Source organism: Thamnophis sirtalis, unplaced genomic scaffold (assembly GCF_051295495.1).
Source record: "Thamnophis sirtalis isolate CommonGarterSnake01/CBP01778 unplaced genomic scaffold, rThaSir2_p1.2 scaffold_12, whole genome shotgun sequence".
Classification (NCBI taxonomy): Eukaryota; Metazoa; Chordata; class Lepidosauria; order Squamata; family Natricidae; genus Thamnophis; species Thamnophis sirtalis.
The window spans coordinates 44,520,971-44,538,002 of record NW_028261392.1 but is presented as its reverse complement, the minus strand read 5'-3'; the positions used below and the strand labels follow the sequence as shown (position 1 = coordinate 44,538,002).

The 17,032-nt window shown below is 39.7% G+C and overlaps 2 protein-coding genes across 6 annotated transcripts in view; both read right to left on the bottom strand.

Moving 5' to 3' along the window:
* WWC3 (WWC family member 3) overlaps window positions 1–17,032 on the bottom strand; it is a 1,020,491-nt gene that overhangs the window by 471,564 nt on the left and 531,895 nt on the right. The window lies entirely within an intron of this gene.
* TBL1X (transducin beta like 1 X-linked) overlaps window positions 1–17,032 on the bottom strand; it is a 184,716-nt gene that overhangs the window by 83,636 nt on the left and 84,048 nt on the right. For 4 of the 5 annotated variants that reach the window (XM_087726395.1, XM_087726396.1, XM_087726394.1 and 1 more), the window contains exon 2: window positions 3,430–3,537. The exons of the other annotated variant lie outside the window; for it this stretch is intronic. The gene's annotated coding sequence lies outside the window, so the exon portion shown is untranslated. The remainder of the gene's footprint in view (window positions 1–3,429; window positions 3,538–17,032) is intronic. 5 annotated transcript variants of the gene reach the window in all.

The following is a 17,032-nucleotide window of genomic DNA, read 5'->3' as shown; positions in this document are numbered from 1 at the left end:
GCGTTAGGGGCCTTGGCCTGGCTGGAAGCTGGTTGGAGTGCCACAGAGGGCAACTTTGCCGCTAACTGAATCATGCCATCAGAAATGCCTTTCGATATGGCACGAGCCACAACCTCCTCCATGGCCCTGGACAAATTAGAATCCTGACCCTGAGGGGGAAGGGGCTCCAATTCTGAGGGAGCTAAGGATTCCTCCTCAGCCCCCGAATCCAAATCTGCCAGGGAATCTAGAGCCATGGAATGGGTAGATGATCCCAAGGATGCCCTATGAGGGTTGGGGGAAAACCCAAAGTCCTCACTGCCTGGGCCTAAGGGGGATTCCCCTCGCTGGGATTCACCTCTGGGAGACCCACCCTCGATCTCAGCTGGGGAGGGCTCCACAGGATCCTTGCGCTGTGCAGCCTGGGCCTTCTGGAACTGCTTTTCCAGGGCCTTCTGGCGTCTCACAGCCATTTTCTCCTCAGCCTTGGAAGGCACCCCCAGTTTGGTCTGTCTGCAGGGGTAGGCCTACTGCACTTTTTAGGAGTAGGCCCCGTCATGGTCTCCTCCTGTCTCTCCCCAGTGCCACCCTGATGGCCTGCCTGCTGTTCCATTGAGGCTGGTTAGAATACAGGCCTGAAGAGGTGATGTAGGCTGGGCTCAGGGCCTCTGATGGCTTCGGGCCTACTGCTCTGGAGAGGAGAGACCGGTTAGGGCGGGTTAGAGAGTCTAGCCGAGAGCCTGTAGATGTGCGTTGGCAGGTCCGCAGCGAGGAGGGATGGTCCCTGCCTGGCCACCCAGAACGAGGTCCCACGCTTAGAGTTGCCCTCCATGGCGATCTGCTGGATGGACAAGGCTGCGCGGTTAAATTAGAGGCTTCTGAGGAGATTCGCGCCAAAATAAACTGTCCAAAATGGCGGCAGGCCGCGCACGCGCACCAGGAGCAAGTTCGCGGCCTTCGGAGCCAACGCTCCTTGCAAGGGGAATGTCAGCTGTTAAAACTCACCCTCGCAGCGCGGGCGATGGCCTCGTGCTCCCTGATCCACAGCACGACTCACAGAGGAGGATAGGCTGGGAGGACTCCAGGCAGCCTGTCTGCGCTGCTAGCAATCCCCCCACCACCACCAATGCAAAGGAATATAAGGGGGAAAGACTAACCTAAACTACACTATCTAAGCTAAGAAAACCTGGGGAATAACCCAAGGAATAAACGAAAATAAAAATAAAGGGAGCTACAATCTCTCACAACAAGGGTCTGAGTCCAGGTTGATGCCCAAGAACTGGAGCTCAGCAAAAGACGTCCTATAGGGCGACTGAGTTTTTTGAAACTGAGCCTCTGTGGCAACCAAGAGGCGGAGCTACAATCAAATTTAAACTCAGTTCCTTGGGCAGCAAGCTGAAGTTAACCCGTGCTTGGACACTCCAAGCAGCGCCTAGGAGAATAGTACATTTTGCTTACTGCTGCTGTTTTTCAATGTTATAATTGCTCCTGCTTATTATACACAATGTTTAGAGTTAGATTTTTGAAGATTTTGTATATTATACTTAGGAGAAATGTGCATCTTTGACTTTTATATTTGTAAAACACATCTGTAGACGTACTTTCAGAGGTGGGTTGCTGCCGGTTCGGCCAGGATCGGTGAACCGGAAGTACCGGAGGTGGGAGGCTCTGCTCACCTCCCCGGATGCTTCTGTGTAGAAGTATTGCACGCACAGGAGCGCATCCAAACTGGTAGTAAAAAAATTAGCAACCCACCTCCACGTACTTTATATAGAAAAGTATAATGAAATATCAATCTCATTAGGTTAAAAAATGTGTAAATATATTTAAAATGTATACATAGTTTAATAATATTTGCATTAAACAAGTACATATAAAATTGTAAATGTTTATTGTTATGGCATATTTTATTTTTCTTGTATTTCTTCATATTTTTACTAAAGCACTTTTTACATGCTATTTGAAAATAATACATGTACAATACATTGTATTGTACTATGTGCTGCATTATCAACATGACACAAAATTTAAACAAAAAAATACACCTTGAAAGTGGGTAACTTGAAATATAAAAGTATCCACCTCACATGTACATATGTTTTGAAAAAAAAAAAAGAATATATTTTATAATCTTCAGCAACAAATTTCTCTTATATAATGAAAATAATGAACCCTACAAAATTATATAACTTATGCAGTAAAATAAAAACATGATTTACACAGAGATAGACAGGAAATGCCATAGAATTTCTATAAAACCAGATTATAGTTCCTGACTTTACATGTAGTATAGGACTGGATTGTGATCAATAATCTAGAAAAGTCATTTTTAAAGATATGAGTCAGAATAGAATCATATATAGTCCCATTGCTCACATGAGGAAAAGAAAGTCCTTCAGACATGAAGTACTAGGAAGTATCAGAAAAAAAAATACATGACAAGGCTGCAATTACATATTTTACCATAAGGGACAATATGCATTGTGTGACTTTATGTGAGATGAGAAGTCTTGCCCTAAGTCTCCTGTTCTATAGGCTATCACATAGAAAAGTTCTGATGATCAGGCTGATTTTGCACTACTTATCTATATAAATTATTACCAGAAGCACATTGGTTCTTTGTCAAGACCTAGATTATTTTTCTGAATAATGCTGGCAATTAAGGGAACAATTTTACATATAGGAAATAAGTGTGTGAAGAAACAACTAATAATATGGTCCAGACATCAGATAGTTCACAAATATATATATATATATATATATATATATATATATATATATATATATATATATATATATATATATATATATATATATATATATATATATATATATATATATATATATATATATATATATAAACACACACACACACACATACTTGTATGTATGTATGTATGTATGTATGTATGTATGTATGTATGTATCTATCTATCTATCTATCTATCTATCTATCTATGTAGATGTGTATGTGTATGTGTATGTGTATATATATATGTATATGGGTATATGTGTATGTGTATGTGTATATATATGTATATGGGTATATATATATATATGTGTGTGTGTGTGTGCTTGTGTGTTTGTGTTTGTGTGTGTGTGTATACATATGCAAACATACATACATAAGTACGTACGTATGTACGTACGTAAACATTATTGGATTGTTTGGAAAAATATGCTGAAAAGAATGTACTAATCCAAAAAGATTATATATAAATCCACTGACCAGGATTCGATTAATATTCACTTACCATTGGACCGATTTTTTTTTTAAACCCAGCTTCTATCACTTTTTTTTCCTTTGGATATTTTGCTATTCAATATTTAATTGTGGCTCAATTTTTTTTAAAAAAAGAATAGTTTACTCTGTTGTATAAGGTAAATCAGATTCTATGGTTTTGATAAAATAGATGTGAAAACATCACTTTTTCAAATTGTTGTTCTTACCTGGCCGTGAGACCTTTGAGCTGTTGAAAACTGCTTCTTGCAGGCTGCTACAAAGAGGCTGGGGGTTTGAGTTACCATGGAGATCTTTACATTCAACAGTGGAGAAATCTGGAATGATACAATGAAATATTTTGTCAGGTGAACCTTAGAATGAAAAAAAAACCCATACTTTATGGCCATCTTCTCCAGTTTATTTGCCACAACTAGCAAAAAAATCTTACTGTGTAATCAAATGAAAACATTAATTTGGACAGTTAAATGCCCATTAAAAAAAAATCCAAATGGATAAGGGTTCTGACCCCCACCCTCCGTCCGGTGATTAACGCCAACACAGGCTTAGAAGTTTGCCACTCTTTATTTACAAGCAATTACAATCCTGTTGGCTGAAAGCCCAAACACAACTCACAGACAATAAGTTAGCAGCAACCCAGACTCCAACAGATAATGCAGACAAGAGCTTCTCCAGATTGTTACAAACGGTTGTATCCTGCAAAAGGACTCCTCCCAAATCTCTTCTTATATACTCTCTTGGGAGGGGCCAAGCCACAACCACCTGGGCTTGATTATCTCTTATGAGTCTGTCTCCGTAACCGCTGCCTCCGTTTCTCTGCCCTACGTTGCCTGGCGTCAGGGACAAACTCCCTTTGATCTTCCCCACTGCTCCATGTCTCAGGTGCCTCCTGGTGGCCAGCCAGCCTCTCTGGTCCCTGCTCTGAGTCTGATCCCTACCCAGGATCCTCCACATCTTCCAAAGCCGACTCATAGGGTTCCTCACTATTGGAGTCCATCGGCAGCTCCAACAGATAAGTACTGAAGCTTAGTCCCAAGTTCAGCATCTAGAACCACCAATAAAGCATTAAAAGCCTTTAATGAAAGCCAGACCTGTTTACCAACCAGTCATTTGGTTTACATATCACACTAAGTGCATAACGTCCTTGGTTTTGAGCCTTAGTTTATGGCTCAGCATAACCAAGCCTTTTCAAAAACATAACTGAAACAAGGTATAGGTTAATGCAGTACAGGTTGCCCTTGCTTAACAACTGTCTTGTTTAGCAACTGTTTGAAGTTTATGATTGTGCTGAAACAGTAAATATGACCGGACCTTGCACTTACAACTGTCATAGCATACCTATGGTCATGTTTAAGATTCAGGTTGCTTCACATCACAATTGGTTTATGTTTATGATGACCATAGCATCCCATGGTCATGTGATTACAATGTGCACACCTCACAGTCGGCTTCCAACAAGCAATATCAATGGAGTAGCTGGCAGTAAAATTGCAACTTGCGGCTACATGATGTCTCACTTAACAGTAACATGGAAATGAAGAAGTAAACCTTATCACGTCATGTGATATTTTCCTTAACAACCACATCATTTAGCCACAGAGTTGCTGGTCCCAATTGTGGTTGTTAAACTAGGACTACCAGTATACAAAATCAACTGGATGATATGTGGCTATACGGATTAAGATTTGATTTGGTGCTAAATAACGAATGCATTACTAGGTTTCTATGAAGCTGCTTGGAAGTAGAGATTCTCAGTATAAGGTATGGTAATTTTATCCCCTTAATAACACTGGATTCCAAGTGACTCCATGAACTCTATATAGACTTCTTGAAACAGTATGGAAGTAGTCTGTTACTGCCTCCTGGGACAATTTGTCCAACCTCCCAGTCTAGCCCTTGGCTGTTCAAACAAATACTAACCAGGACCAAGACTACTTAGCTTGGTCAGGATCCGGTAAGGTCAACAAGGTGTTGCCATTTGCAATGATTTTCATTATACAAGCACTCTAATAAGACGACAAATGGTGTGCTCTTTAATGCAGTATAAAATGGTGAAATGTGCTTACATTATGCCACACCTGAAGTGAGACACTAGAATGCAAAGGGAGAACTCATGCTATGTTACTCCTCCACATCAACTCTCTGATAACAAAAATCAAAGTAGCAATGGGATGGACAGAAAGATCTGCCACTGCGACTCAGGGCTGTTGCTTTTTTATTTTTTTTATGATGCAGTAAGAAACAAGTCACACTATTGGGTTTCATTTGAGAAAGACTGTATCATAAGAATACAGAAGATGCTTTCTGTGTAAAAGTTCAATTCTCAAATTGGGCAACTCAAAAAACTTCATGAATCAGAACTCAGAAAAGCACAAATAACAGATATCTATGCTTCTGGAGAGACACTTCTCACTGTTAGGAAGTTTCTCCTTAATTCCATGTTGCTTCTGTCCTTGATTAGTTTCCATCCATTGTTTCTTGTCCTGCCCTCTTGTGCTTTGGAAAATAAGTCAACCCCCTCCTCTTTGTGGCAACTTCTCAAATACTGGGATATCTCCCCGAGTCCTTCTTTTCTCTAGAGTAGCCAAACCCAAATCCTGCAACCGTTCATGTCTCCATTTCCACGCCTTTAATCATCTTAGTTGCTCTTCTTTGCACTTTTTCGAAAGTCTCAACATCTTTTTTGTAACGTGGTGACCAAAACTGGATGTAGTATTGCAGGTGTGGCCTTACTAAGATTTTATAAAGCAGTGCCAATATTTCACGTGATTTAAATTCTATGCCTCTGTTTATACAACCAAGGATTGTATTAGCTTTTTTGGCGGGTGCCTTACACTGCTCGCTCATATTTAACTGATCATCCACTAGGACACTAAGGTCCCTCTCACATTTACTGTTTTTGAGCCAAAAACAATAACTGTGCCTCTGCCAGATAGCTCTTTTGCTCTCAAGGAGGCTGGCTGAAAAAAGTCTGTTCCAAAACGCATAGTTATATTTCTGCTTAAATTTCTGGACAGACCTTTTTCAGGCAGTCCCCAGGAATCAACAAGGAAGCAGTGGCTTACAAACTTCCCTGCTGGCTTCTCCACTGACTTTCTGGGGAAGCCAGCAGGGAAGATTGCAAATAACAATCACATGATAGCAGGGCACTTGGCAACCCTTCTGCAACCCTTCTTAAGTGTGTACAGGCTGCCAACTGTCCAGATTACCATCATGGGGCTACTGCAATGGCTGTAACTTTGGGCACAGATCATAAGTCCCCTGGTTTAGTACTGCCATAATTTTCAATGGTTGCTAAAAGAATATTCTTTTAGTGTGAAGACTACCTGTATATAAAAACTTTGGTGGATTGTTTAACTTCTATGAGAATTAGAGAATTAGAATATTCAATTATTATCATGGCAGCATATTATATATTTTACTTCTTAGGCCACCTTATGCAGTGTTAATTGCAAATCACAAATTATTTTGATTTGGCAGTCTAAAGTGCAGAAATAGAAACAAATGTACATATATAAGCTACTCCTTTTTAAAAGAAGTAGTTAAAAGATATTTTACAATAAATTTAAAACTTATTAAAAATACTCAGTAAGTTGTAATTATAAGAGCTGTAAAAATTTGTGACATTAACCATGATTTATCCAAAGTATGAAACTTTAAAAACTATTTTGTCATACTTTCAAAGAAGAATTAGCCAGGCTTGGCAGTATTTTTACCATACCAGGGAAAGGGAAGTAGAGGCAAGATTCATTTCACTGGAAGTACTTCGGAAGTTTTTGCAATTGCAAAAAGTTTAAATGTTTCCCATTAAGAAGTATGTGGTAACAAAAACCATTAATTGGGGGGAAAAATAGCAGCCAAAGCATAAGGAAAAAACTAGCAAGTCAACCATTGAAAGTTAGAGTTGTTAGTCCTGCTAGAGTTTTCAAGGATGTAAACTGTGCAAAACATGTCAATAACAAAGAAGATGTGAGAGTGAGACAAAATATATTAATTTAAAATTCAGGAGACATACTCTCAAATTATCTTGAAGGCAAAAGCTACACTAAACAAACTTCACTATTTGTCTGTCTTATTTGGTGATAGTTAAATTACAACTCTAAATCCTAGTGGATTGTGAACGTCATACAATAATCCAGTTATTTTTAATCATTGTTTGCTGAGTAACATTGTGGGCTATTCACAAATGATATTAAATCACAATGCTGAGTGTAAATAATGATAACAATAGAGTTATCATTCTAGCCTTGTAAGCCACCCAGAGTTACTGAGTATGAGTTGTGCGGCCATATAATAATAAATAAATAATAATAATAATAATAATAATAATAATAACAACAACAACAACAACAACAACAACAACTCCGCCGTTGCCGGTCCCAAGCCCGGATGAGAAAGGAGGAGGGTTTGGGTCAGGTTGGCATCTGGTCCCGTAAAAAAAAAAACCCGCCAACCCATACAATATGGTGAAAAAAACAAATAAGAATTCCATACCACATCAGTCGTCGCGCGGGTTAACAAGGGCCGCGGCGGATGTTGGGGTCCCTGGACATCCGTCGACAAGTGGGCTACAAGTGGACCAGCCAACAAAATGACAAAAATATAGTGCAGATGAAAACCGTGCCATAATGGCCTGTTACTACAACTCAGAGCCAGAAAAAAGAGGCTATTTAAAGCGAATGCATGAATTATGGAAACAACAATATCCAGATTCAAATGTTAGTGAACAACGACTAGCAGATCAAAGGTGATTTATTATACGGAATAAAGTGTTTAGTGAAGTTGAACATGAGGAAATTCAGGCAAATTGCAAAACCCAAAAAACAATATCACAAGCGGAAATAACTGATATTCAAGACACAACTAAAGACATTATAGTAGAACTCCCAGAAGAAGCTCTCGGGAATTCAAGGTCCAGGCTTTCGCCGATGACCTTGTTTTTATCCTGGAGGACCCTATGGCGTCTGGGATACAACTTTTATGTAAAATAGAAGAGTACGGTAGGATAGCGGGACAAAGAGAAGACAAAACTGTTAATTAAAAATATGACTCTGAACCAGAAAAGGGAAGTACAAAGCCTGTTAGGGATCAACATGGCCCACAAAGTACAATATTTGGGAATTTGGCTGACGGAGAGATGTTCCTCTATCAAGGTAGATAACTATATGAAATTGCTACAACAGGTATCCAAAGATATGACTAATTGGAGTAGCAAACAATTGTCTTTGATGGGCAGGATCGTGACAGTCAAGACATATGTATTACCAAAATTTTTGTTTTTGTTTCAAACGGCACCAACTAAATTGGACAAAATTTTTTTTAAATCCTTGGAGACAATAGTGACACAGTTTATATGGCAAGGCAAGAAAGCACGAATCAAAGCCCAAACTTTACAAAAACGCAGAGAACTGGGAGGCTTCGGAGTACCCAACTGGGAAGCATACTATAACGCAGCAATCATGACATGGGTGAAAGATTGGGTGATGTTGAATAGAAGGCGCCTATTGGCTATAGAGGGACATGACCTCCCCCAGGGATGGCATGCCTCCCTCTGGCAAGAAAGAGACACCCCCCATAGGTACTTCATGGGACATTATATTCGGAAGATTTTGATGGGGGTCTGAGAAAAAATGAGGAAAAAATATTATCTTAGGGTTCCGTGTTGGTTGGCACCATTAGAGGCCTTAACGCATCCGAGTTTATTTAATTGGACAAGAAACATAACATATAAAGATATCATGACAGAAGAGGGCAACATAAAAACAAAGATGGAATTAGAGCAACAGGGCAGGAATTTGGAATGGTGGGAATATTTACAGGTTAGAAATAGGTTTAAAAGTGATAAGGCACGTTTCGGGATCTACCCAAACCCTCAGGGGCTAGATAAGATCTTGTTTGGTGGAGACAAAAAAATGTTATCGAAGATCTACCAATTTTTGATCTGCCAAGATAATAATGAAGAGATGGACAAAAGCCTTCTAACAGTATGGGAGAGAAACCTAGGTTATGAAATTGAAATGGGCAAATGGTGGGATCTATGGAGTAAGACCATTAAACTTACAACATCTACTGCATTCAAAGAAAACATATACAAGATGGTTTATAGGTGGCACTTCCCCCCAACGAGGTTAGCTAAGATGTTTCCTGGGTTATCTCCATTGTGTTGGAAATGTGGAAGAAAGGATGGCACATTCTACCATATTTGGTGGTCCTGTACTGAGGCCACGAAATATTGGAAAAGGATTAAAAAATGGTTAAAAGAGGTTACCGGGGCAAACATTGAATGGAGACCTGAGAACCTGTTACTAAGCATCAAACCAGATAACATAAGCAGTTCAATATGGCATTTGAGCCTGCATATAATTGTGGCCGCAAGAATAACCTATGCACAATTTTGGAAATCCACCACTATACCGCCGGAAGATGCTTTAATTAAAAAGATCTACGAATGTGCAGAAATGGACAGAATGACGGGTTGGCTGAGGGACAAAGGAGAAACAGAACATTATCTTAGCTGGAACCTATGGTATATGTGGGTGACTAGGAGAACAGCAGGGACTTAAAATGGGGAAAGTTAACATAGGTACCGTAATAGATCCCTGAATCTTGCAATGAGAAGATGTGGCTTAGAGACCTAATAATGAGGAAAGAAAGAAAAACCGGGCTGTGAATGACTGTCACCGTGGGGGGGGAGGGGGTGTTGTATGTCTAAAACGGCATTTGTATCTGTATGTTTTACTTTATATTGTTATGTATGATTTGTCTTGCTTATGTCGTTGTATTTATGTCGCTGTATTGTTTTTTCTGTTTTTTAAAGGTAATAATGTTTAATAAAAATTATATTTAAAAAAAAAAACAATATCACAAGCGGAAATAACTGATATTCAAGACACAACTAAAGACATTATAGTAGAACTCCCAGAAGAAGCTCTCGGGGAGGAAATAACATCACCACCACTAGAACCAGTTATCACTGAACCAACTGATGAACTAACTCAAAAACAAAAAGAATTGAAGGATAAGATCATGGAGCATTTTCTGCTTAATGAGGAAAGGCAACGTTTACCATCACTAAAAACTGTGCCTAAGAAAATTTTGGCCCCTATCATGAAAATGGTTAATGCAGTGTTTTCAACAATTGAACCGGGATCCATCTTGGAAACAAACCAGTTAATGTACAGCGCAGCTGTAATAGTCACTAATGAACTAGGTATTAAAATTAAAGTACCTAGTCACACAACAGAAAAAGCATCAAAGCCAAAGTGGAAAATCCGTTTAGAACAAAAAATCAAAAAATTAAGGGCAGATGCTAGTAACTTAAAGAACATGCATGAGCAACGGCTTAAAAACAACAAAACCATAGATCGGCTAATCAGAAGATATAGATTGGATACAAGAAACATCAATGAAGCTGTAGAGATTGTAAAACAGCAGATAACAGCAACAGCTAGAAAAATTGAAAGATATGAGGCATGAATCATCCAATATAAACAAAATCAGCAATTTCGATCAGACCAACGGCGTTTTTATCAAAGTCTTAATGTGAATGGTGACACCAAAAGTGAAAAACCAGAAAAGCAGGCCACAGTTGAATTCTGGAAAGAATTGTGGGAAAATGCAAAGGACTACAACAAGGAAGCAAAGTGGATACATGACTTTGAGAAAAGCATTGGCAACAAACAAATGCAAGTATTAGAAATAACAACTGAGATGGTCAAAAATCGAGTTAAAAAGGTAAAGAATTGGACATCACCTGGAAAGGACCAATTACATGGTTTCTGGCTCAAATATCTGACCAGTTTACATGCAATATTGGCCAGGCAACTGAATGAAATTTTACAAAAGGGCCAAATTGATGAATGGTTGACAACTGGAAAAACATACTTGATTCAGAAAGATGCAACTAAAGGAACAACGCCTGAAAACTACAGACCAATAACATGGTTGCCAACAACCTTCAAATTACTCACAGGCATTATTGCAGATAACATGATGGATTATTGGAAACAAACAACATCTTGCCAGTAGAGCAAAAAGGCAACAAAAGAAGGAGCAGGGGCACAAAAGATCAGCTTCTAATTGATAAAATGATATTAGAAAATTGTAAGAACAGAAAAACGAACTTGAATATGGTCTGGATTGATTACAAAAAGGCATTTGACTCACTGCCACATAGTTGGATCATAAAATGCTTAGAAACAACTGGCATTAGCAAAAATATTACATCCTTTACTGAAAAGGCAATGAAACAATGGAGAACTGAGTTGGCAGTAGGGAATGAGATCTATGGAATGGTTAATATCAAGCGAGGAATTTTCCAGGGTGATTCACTTTCACCTCTTCTCTTCATCATCGCAATGATCCCACTATCAGTAATCTTAAAAAAAATGAAATTAGGCTACCAAACAGCCAAAGAAGCTGAAAAAATTTCGCATTTACTATATATGGATGATTTGAAACTCTATGGAAATTCAGAAATAGAAATCCAATCATTGACAAACACAGTCCGAGTATTCAGCACCGATATTTCAATGCAGTTTGGCATGGAAAAATGCGCCACTGTATCCATAAAAAGGGGCAAAATCACTGCATGTGAGGGAATTGAAATGCCCAATGGCCAATTAATTAAATGCAAAGAAAATGAAGCCTACAAATACTTAGGCATTCTGCAGTTGGATAACATCAAGCATGGAGAAGTAAAAACTATTGTCAGGCGAGAGTACACCAACAGAGTTAGGAAAATTTTGAAATCTAAATTGAATGGTGGAAATACAATCAAGGCCATAAATACCTGGGCAATACCAGTTATAAGATACACAGCTGGTATAGTTAACTGGACACAAGCTGATTTGGACCTTTTGGACCGAAAAACCAGGAAACTAATGACAATGCACTACAGTTTACATCCACGTGGTGATACTGATAGACTATAACTGCCCCGAAAATCAGGTGGCAGAGGATTACAAGTGAAGCAAACAGTTGAAGAAGAAAAACATGCACTGGCTGATTATTTAAGAGAAAGTCAAGAATATCTATTAATCGAAGTAAAGAACAAAAATCTACTGAAGGCCCAACAGACGAAACAAAAATACAGAAAAGATGTGATAAAATCAAGAATGGAGAGTTGGCAGAACAAAGCACTGCATGGCCAATTTCTGGAAAAAATAAAAGATAAAGTGAACAAACTTGGTTATGGTTAACAACAGGTACATTAAAGAAAGAAACAGAGTCACTAATCCTGGCTGCGCAAGAACAAGCTATCCGCACAAATGCCATTAAGGCCAAAATCGAAATCCTCTGATGATGCCAAATGCAGACTTTGCAAAGAAGCTGATGAAACTGTTGATCACATACTCAGCTGCTGTAAAAAAATCGCGCAGACTGATTATAAATTGCAGCACAATTCAGTAGCACAAATGATCCATTGGAATTTGTGCAAAAATTATAATATTAAAACAGCAACAAACTGGTGGGAACATCAGCCTGAAAAAGTCACCGAAAATCAGATGGTCAAGATCTTGTGGGATTTCCGTATACAAACCGACAAAATACTGGCGCATAATACACCAGACATCACACTGGTTGAGAAAAATAAGGTCACAATCATAGACATCGCAATACCAGGTGATAGCAGGGTCGCCGAGAAGGAACATGAAAAAATCGCAAGATACCAGGACTTAAAAATCGAAATTCAACAACTATGGCACAAACCAGCAGTGATAATCCAGTGGTAATTGGCACACTTTGTGCTATTCCAAAAGCACTGGAATTACATATAAAACAGTTAAAAATTGACAAAATCACCATCAGTCAAGTGCAAAAAGCCGCACTGCTTGGATCTGCACGCATATTACGAAAATACGTTACGACGTCCTAGGCCCCTGGGTGGGGCCCGACTAGTAACCAATGCCAAATCCGGTGAAACAACTGGCCGCTGTGATACAATTGTACAACAACAACAACAACAACAACAACAATAATAATAAGCAGCAGCAGCAAAGTCAGATAATGTAAGAAAGGCAGCAATTAAATAATCATGCAAATGTTCTCTTAAGTGTCATTTGGGAATTTGACAATAGCTGGATCCTGTAGCACTCTCCTGTTCTTAATCTGAATTTAGAATGCTCAATTCATATTCTTCTTTAGATTTATAGCTGATAACAGAAAAAGATTGGTAGAGATAACAAATCAAGTTAAAATACAATTATCTTTAACTGCAGAAGTAGCAGACAAATCATGCAGACCAATAGTTGCTGATTCAGGAAAGGATTGGAAGTTAAATTAAAATGTCTTTTTTACTATTTATTGCTCTTTTCCATTCCATATCAGGTTCCTAGAATCCATCCAGTGTAAGCCAGAAAAGATAATGAGTTTCTGAACACAAACTCTAATGGGACATGTTGCATGAAAGCTTTCAGCATTTGCTTGGATCCTGCTTCCCAGCAGTACTAAACAACTTAAATATAATTAGCTGAAAGCTCCACAGGCTACATTTCTTCACTAGAATACCTCTTACACTAATCCATTTATCTGGCTGACAGATGACTGAATCATTGGTAATATGAGGTCTATTCCATTAATACTGTTGTAGTCAAACTCCCAAGTATTCTTTAACAGCTTTTTGACAATTGCATCATTTATAACAAGTAAGCAAAACAAAGACACATAGTTTTTTTTCTCCTCTTGATTTTATGTCTGTCCCACAATATAATCATTTTAGAAATGTGGACTAGGAAAGAATTTTGTCTGTAGCATGCTAATTCTGTTTAGTGAAATAAATCACTTTATGATTACCAGTAGTTTTGTTGTGTTGATATTTTAACAACAATCTTCACAAATAGCTTTTTAGGAATTCATTGCCTGTTTAAATTACTCAGTTAAGAAATATGTTTTCATTTCATTCAAATTCCTTACCCTATTCATAAACTCTACTTGCCTCAGAAAAGGATGTGGGGATTAGACATTTGCGAGTGCCAAGAAAACTTATTTAAGGAAAATGCATACATATTATACATCTCAGAAGACTTGTGATAAATGCTTTGGACTTTATATGGGCACAGCGTTTCTCTGCTCATTTAAGAAACCAGAACTCCCCCCCCCTTTTTTCTAAAAAAAAAATTCTGCATGAGTCTGAAAAAAACATGTCACTGCCTGAAGAATAGCATTAGCCTTAATAAATAGTTTCCTTACAGCAGTGCCATCTTAAATTCACACAAAACTCGTGAAGAATGTGGCTACTTTAATGAATAGAAAAAGTGTTGATTCAAAACAATTCTTTCCAATTATAACTGAAGCCTGCATATTTTAATCTGTAATTACAATTATAGTCATAATTATGCATAATTTTCCAAGCAAGGCACTTTTCATCAATAAAAACTTCATTTAGATTTTCACTAGGCAATATCAATAAATGAAAATGTCACCAGTATAGAAAGAAAGCAGAACTAGGAATAAACTTCTGTTTATGGAAACATTGCAAGATATTAGTAATTTTCTAGAAATTTGAGAATGTGGAAAACTGCAGTAGTTCTTAGAGTTCATTAATAGTACCCACTGCTCCAAATATGTTTGAGCTACAACTCATCAACTTTAGACATTAGCAAAAATGTTTGGAATATAATGGAGTTTCATAAGCTAGGAAAGGCATTTCAATTTTCCTAAAATTTACCACAGTTTAAGAATTTATCCTTGATTCATTGTCCCTTACTGCTGCTGTTCAGAGGGGAAGCAGGAACTATTATCTAAAGTGGCCTGTTCAATTATAGCAATGAACATACATATTTAGGTTTACGTGCTAAAATTTCTGCAAATGCAAGTTTGTAAGCTTTATACTAATATTCCAGATGAAGATTTTTATTCACTTGACATGTGATTCCAAGATTCTCACTTAGTATGAACTATATTCATCTGCTACAAAAGGACAGAACAAGTTCTACCAACTGTTTATTAAAAGAGCTAAACCCATTTTGCAAGATTAGCAAATTAAAAAATTGCTTTAAACTATGATTCCTGATTTTATTTAATCAGTCTATAGCCATTACCTTTCTTATTGGTTCTTTGATTTGCATATAGCAAACCCAGAAATCAGGGAAAGTGATTCTAGCAGGAATGACAGTTGGTCTTACCTGAACTATTATTTTAAGAGGTGTTTGCAGGATGGGTCAGAGATGGGTATTATCACAGCCAATTGGCCTCGAGAGTGGGTTGAAGCTGAAGCCACGCCTCTGGGCTCCTCTCATCTGACTCTAGTTTCAATGCAGTATGCGCTCCCGAGATCCTGAAAACAAGTCACAAAGGAGACACCTCCACCCCGAATACTGTCTATCTAACCTAGGGTGGGAACTGGCCTATCCTGCAAACACCTCTTAAAATAACAGTTCAGGTAAGACCAACTGTCATTTTCCAGAGTGAGTTTGCAGGATGGTTCAGAGATGGGACATGCCCAAGTTTCGTCCCAAGGGTGGGCCCTCAGTGATCCGACAGAACCTGTTCAGTACCCTGCGGCTGAACGCCACGTCGGAAGATGCGAAGGCATCCAGCCTGCAGTGCTGGATGAAGGGCGACGGGGATGCCCACGTCGCTGCCCTGCAGATGTCTTCTATAGGGGCCTGGGAGGCCCAGGCCGCCAAGGTGGCCGCACTCCTAGTGGAGTGGGCTGTGATGCCGGCCGGAACTGGCAAGTTCTACGCCTCATAGGCAAGGGCAATGGCCAGATGGATCCACCCGCTAATGGTGGACGAGGAGACCCTCTTCCCTAGCGACGAGGGTTGGAATGACACAAACAGAGCCTCAGACCTACGAAACTCCGCCATCCGCCTTAGGTAAATCCGTAAGGCCCTTCTTACATCTAAATGGTGCCAACTGTGTCCCGCTCCCTGGTCTGGTCTGGGCAGAAGTCCGGAAGAACCACCTCCTGCGCCCGGTGGAAGACGGTTTTACCTTTGGCAGGAAAGCCGGGTCCAGGCGTAGCACTACCCTATTATTGTGAAATGTGCATAGATCCTCCCTGGAGGAAAGCCCCCAGCTCTGAGTCTCGCTGTGGCAACTGAGCGTTGGATGGAGTGGCGAACAGGTCCACCACCAGTCTCCCGAACCTCTGGCAGATCCTCTGGAAGAACTCCTTGGACAGACTCCACTCTCCGTTGTCTCCCGTCTCCCGTCTCAACCAGTCCACCTGATGGTTGTTGACGCCAGTGATGTTTTCCACTCGGATGGAATGCAGGTGTTTCTCCGCCCAGTATCCCAGCAATATCGCCTCGGTGTACAATGCCCTGGATCGTGTGCTGCCCTGTCGATTGATGTGCGCCTTTGCTGCAACGTTGTCTGTTAAGACGAGGACATGATGACCTTCTACTGAGGTTTGGAACTGTCGTAGAGCAAGGTGGACTGCCCAAAGCTCCAGCCAATTTATGTTGTGTTGAACGTCGTTCTTTGACCACAGGCCCTGTGCCAGCTGGGAACCTAGGGTCTCCCCCCCCCCAACCGAACAGGCTGGCGTCTGTTGTCAGTATGAGGCGCTCTTGTTCCCTGAATTTGCAACCGTTGAGCAAAGCTGGGGACATCCACCACTTGAGAGACATCAGCACCTGTGGCGTCGCTGGTACCTTGAGCGTTGAGTGCTGGAATCGGCCCTCTGATATAGCAGCAGCCTCCATTGGAGCATCCTGGCATGTAGTCACGCCCACAGGTCCACTTCGATGCATGAGATGAACTTTCCCAGCAAGCTGGAAATAAGGGCTACAGGAACACAACGATCCTTCCGGAGCTGGTTAATTAACTTCAACAAGCTGGACCTGTGGTCCAGGGAAACAC